The sequence below is a fragment of the Centroberyx affinis genome, unplaced genomic scaffold (genome assembly GCF_046629955.1).
Source record: "Centroberyx affinis isolate AG114_WGS23_722 - 3 ecotype Tasmania unplaced genomic scaffold, CSIRO-AGI_Caff_v1 ptg000852l_1, whole genome shotgun sequence".
NCBI lineage: Eukaryota > Metazoa > Chordata > Actinopteri > Beryciformes > Berycidae > Centroberyx > Centroberyx affinis.
In genome coordinates, this window is record NW_027279446.1 from 150,202 (window position 1) to 155,611 (window position 5,410).

At 38.5% G+C, this 5,410-nt stretch overlaps 2 non-coding genes across 2 annotated transcripts; both read left to right on the top strand.

Moving 5' to 3' along the window:
* Window positions 1-825: 825 nt before the first annotated feature.
* Window positions 826-899, top strand: trnaa-ugc (transfer RNA alanine (anticodon UGC)). The gene has a single exon. It is a non-coding gene; the product is annotated as a tRNA-Ala (tRNA).
* A 155-nt stretch (window positions 900-1,054) lies between these two features.
* trnak-cuu (transfer RNA lysine (anticodon CUU)) lies at window positions 1,055-1,127 on the top strand. The gene has a single exon. It is a non-coding gene; the product is annotated as a tRNA-Lys (tRNA).
* The last annotated feature ends 4,283 nt before the right edge of the window (window positions 1,128-5,410 follow it).

A 5,410-nucleotide genomic window follows, 5' to 3' on the forward strand; every position in this document is an offset into this window, starting at 1 on the left:
TGGTGGTATATTTTGGGTGCTGCATATTCATATTTGCTGTGTATTTGCGCCTTGCCACTCTGCACCTCCCGGACAAGAACATTGATTGACACCGGTCTGGACTCTTCTCTGATTACTGAACTAAAATTGCGCCACCGTCGTATTGCAAGTATATATAGGGGTTCTATTCTCTAGAACAAGGCGCTAACACTGCCAGGGTTAGGGGTTCAATTCCCTAGAGCAAGGTGCTAACACTGCCAGGGTTAGGGGTTCCATTTCCTAGAGCAAGGTGCTAACACTGCCAGGGTTAGGGGTTCCATTCCCTAGACGCTAACACTGCCATGGTTAGGGGTTCTATTCCTAAGAGCAAACCATGTAGTGAGTCATTTGATAGTGTACAGGTATAGAGGACTGAAGCTTCCTTCCATCCTCTCATACAGAGCTACTGTAGCTTAGATGAGAAATTAGTTTTTCTGGGTGAAAGTATTTCCACTACTTTGATTTTATCCAGTAAATGGGTAAAAACACTGAGCTTGAAATCATCAATTTTGGTGGTATAATGGAAAATCAGTAGTTTCATTTGAAATCACTCATGAGCAATGGGTATCGTTGTTTTTGAGTGACGAGCCCAAACTGTTCATATACACAAATATTGACTGTATATAATACAAAGTATTAAACAGAGTGGGTTTCCCCTTTTAAAAGACCTGCCCGCATATGTTTCCCGCATCTTAAAACAGCAGGTACAGCTGCTCTAGTGAGAAAAGAAGAAAACATTTCTTGGCTTGACGATGGAAGGGTGGGCTTACAAGGCACCTCCTCCTTTTGTAGAGAGCCAGACAAGGAGGTACTGTGGCTTAGCTGGTGAAAGCACCTGTCTTGCAAACAGGAGACCCTGGGATCAAATCCCAGCAGTACCTTACTCTGACTTTACTGTCTTTGCTTTGCAATATTACGGTACGTTTTATCAATGCAAATCTTATTTCTAGCAATCGGGAGTCTGTGCAAATCCTCAATGTTCAACATGTTCTATTATTGCTCGGCGTGAAAAAGCTCAAAGTCAGATTGAGAAAGAGCCCGGTTAGCTCAGTCGGTAGAGCATGAGACTCTTAATCTCAGGGTCGTGGGTTCGAGCCCCACATTGGGCGTTTGCCTTCAACTTTGAAACCTTTAACTTCATACTGTTCCTCTGTGATTGTTGTTAAAGATTCTGTTTCGAAATGCCGACTGTCTCTTCGCTGAACGGGAAAAAAGACTGTTGTTGTGTCCAGAGAAAATGATGCCATTTTACAGAGTAGTAGTCGTAGGGTTAGGGTTAGTAGGGTTAGGGTAGGGAAGCTGGATTATTAAGGTTATGTGACTTTTTGTCTCTTGAAGCCGACTTTGTGAGCAGCAGGAGGAGGAGGAGGAGGAGGAGGAGGAGGAGGAGGCCTACTAGGAATGCCAGATTGTTGAGATTCTTCTTCTCGTGAAGCTGGCCTCGCGAGATCTTAAAAAGTCGGCCTTATGAGTGAGCGAGCTGAGGAGGGGAAGCAAGCCTTTGGAAGAAGCCGGATTGTTGATGTTCCGTGATGTTTGGTGTCTTGTAAATCCGGCTTTGCACAGGCGTTGCCCTAGCAAAACTGGCTTTACAAGGAAGCAATGGACCCCCCTTCGGCCTAGCGAAGCAAGATCCGTAAGGGATCCCTGAATTCTAGTGTCAAAGCTGGCTTTATGAGGATGGCAATGGACCCCCCCTTCGGCTTCTAGTAAAAGCGGATTCGTAAGGTTTTTTAACCTGGGTCTGTCACTAACAATCAAATGTTTCTTGTTTTTGTTGGGGGTAACCAATCAATTCCTGTTGACCGACACGTTGCCTTGTCATCTTCTCCAAAATGTTGCTTGTTGTATCACAAGCTTTAGGTCCAAGATGCACAAGCAACATTTTGAAGCTGTGGAGAAGGGAAGCATCACTCACAACAGGGATGGGACTGGCAAGCAGGACAAAATCAATGTAACCACACTGGCTATAGGACAATAATGAAAAAATACTTACATACTTAACATTGCTTCACAACACTTCCCATGTATCATGGCCCTTATTCCTCCCTCTAACATTACACTGAATTGATTTATTAAAAAGCAACTTTTACTTTGAGTATATTTTAAATGAGCTACTTTTCTTTTTAACTGAGTAGGTGTTTACACCAGTGATTTTCCTTCTGCTTAAGTAAAATCTCAGCAGACGCTTCCACAAAATTCAGCGTCACAAGGCGGTTAGACTCTTAGTCTTGTTATGCTATGGCCTGTAGGTTCATAACATAACAAAATCTCAATCTTCATCACTTCAGCGTTCTGACTAACTCTGCTAACAAATCAAGTTATGCTTGAAGTTTCACAGGAAGAGAGATCTTCTGCCATTGAAAGTGCATTATATTAATAGAATTTTAGGCCTGTTTTACCAATCCCCTAAACAAGCCTGGCAGGTTTACATGTGTGCCATTAAAATTAGCCAGCGTTAGAGCTGACACAGGTTCTCATTTCCTCACTTTAAGGATAATGCTAGTTGTCTATAATTACTTAACATACTGTATGCTAAAGCATTAGCATGTGCACCAGACAGAGCTATCTACCAGAGGCACAGAGATGATTTTGGTGCTAATAGGCTACTCTCATCATTTGCATGTTGCAAGGCCACCAACTCACCTGAGAACTGCTGCTCAGGGATTATGGCTGAAACTGGTCTGGAGGACTGGATGCTTCTTAATCATAATATATCTAATCCACACTCATCTGAGCCACACATACTTAAAGACACACATACTTAAAGGTCTAAAAGTGAGATTTAGATTATATTATTCTTGTGCATATATTTTATGATAATATGTGCATTTTTAAGGAAGAAGGTTCTGCACACTTAGATCCATGCAAGTTTCTTTAATAAATCAAGTGCCAAGCTTTCGGTCACAAGACCTTCATCAGGGCTTGTATCTAAGTGTGCAGAACCTTCTTCCTTAATACTGTTCTTCGGTCTTCTGGCACCTTAGCGCATTCAATAGTCGTGAGTGCGGTGATCTTCTCAAAGAATGATAACATGTGCATTTTGGTTGTGCAATTGGTTTTCAAAGTATGCTGTCTAATGTCACTTGAATGACACTTCAATGATAGATATTCTACACCTGTACAGCAGGTGGCACACTCCTACAAATTATTAAGTGTAACTAGGAGTTGAGTATGAAACTTGGAATTTCATGAATATTCGCATTTTAACACTCAATGATTTCCTTTTAAGTAAAACCATTTTCCTGCTTTTATTTCAGCCCAACTTTAAGAGCCACATAATCACCACCAAGAAATGGCTGCCCATCAATAGCTGTGGGTTTTAACGTTAACTGCCTTGTCACAAAGACAGTAAACCGTAAGTACGCTGAATCTATCTGCAGAGCTGTAAGCAACAGAGAGAGCAATCAGCAGAAAAAAAACAATCTATGCACTGTACTGTAAAGTGCTTTGGACTATAGGGATGCACATTTTCAAAAAAAAATCTTGATCCATTTGCACTGCTAGTTAAACCAACAACACATGTGCACCGCTACACACACTTCGAATCGAAGCATTATCCAGACAAACAACGTAGGCCTGAGTCACACTGACAAACATTGAAGCTGAATGGAGGCTATAATCATAAAGAACAAAATAAGAATATTATTATGTAGGCTGAGACTACAGTATTAGTCTATGTAGGCGATGCAGTTATGGCTCGTAAAAACCTGCCGCATTTTCATTCAAGATTTCCATATATATAATATATGTAAATAAATGAACAGCAAACATAAAATATAAAAAACATTAACTATAAAATAAAAGGTTAAAAAAAGGTTTTATCAAGTAATTAAATTACTTGATAAAAAATAAAAAAGTTTTGAAAATTATGTTTGACATTGCTGTTTCATATTGGCATCACCGGCCGGTGAATGTTTCTTATTTGAACAATTGATTTTTTTTTTATTAAATTTTTTTCTATTGATGATTACTGCATGGAAAACTATGTATCTATGTATGTGGCTATAAAAATAACTTAGTCAAGCCAACAAAGATGTTTATTTAGGCATGCTTTAATAATATTAACAGATAAAACCAGAGCATTATCAGATTAAAGGTAGTAAAATCACAATATTTTTTTATCTCTCGGCGGGAAGCCCTATCACTCCCTCATCAATTCCCAGGCAGCGACTGCAAACGGGCATTTATACATCCTGTGTGGAGTTTTACAGGCTGCCCATAAATCGTTCATTAGTATATAAACCTCACTCCAATTTTACGGACATAAAAAAAATCTGAGAGATCACATGACACATCTCAGGGGGGGTAGGGATTGTATATAGCAAAGATCTAGTGTTCTGTTGCTTTTTAAACCGATTGTTGCATCATTTAAGCAATGCAGAGAATGTGTGAATGGGCAGAGCAATCATCCAATAATCACGCGCTTATGGTTATTGTTTATGGTGTGAAGCATGCCTGGTCATAAACACAGCAATATGCTACCAAACATTAATACCGCAAGAGTAAAAGGTAGCATATTCCCCGAGTAATAATCAAAAAATGTCAAAATAGTGGATTACTTACATATCACTAGGTTTATTTAAAGCCCATTGAAATGTAATTCCATGACTGCCTTGTAAATATGTAATTTATGGTCTTATGTGCATATAAAAAGCATATAAAAAGTGTGAGAATTCAATTACATTCCAATTTTGAAATATATAAGTCCAAGACTCTGTCCTGATACTGACTATAAATTAGGCAGTATAGCCGACACAAGCAATCTCCTACCAATAACAATTTACCATTATTTAATAATTAGTTATTAATAGCTACAGAGCAGGACCAGCATGCAAGCATAGCTTTGACAACAAATAAGGCGTGTTTGCTAACATTGTGTGTGTGTGATTTTCTGACCACTAGAGGGTGACAGACACTGCAACACATTTGTAAATAAAGCACAGCAAAACTGGTTATATACCTATATATTGGTTAGAAGGTCTGATATCGTGGTAACGTTTTACAATAAGGGTACACTAAGGGTACACTAGCTAATGCTTAATAAGCATTAACTAACCCTTAATTAACAGTTAACTAATGTGTAATTTACTAATGGTGTTCATGTTAACTAAGGTATTAATTTATACATTATTTAATAGTTTATATAGATGACTATTACATAATGTATAAATTAATACCTTAGTTAACATGAACACCATTAGTAAATGATCACCAGACACATTAGTTAACTGTTAATTAAGGGTTAGTTAATGCTTATTAAGCATTAACTAACCCTTAATTAATGTACCCTTATTGTAAAGTGTTACCGATATTGCTTAGTGCAGGTTTAATGCAAGAATGCATGTGAAATTGAAATTTAACTGAAAGTACCCAAATCTTGGAAAACTAG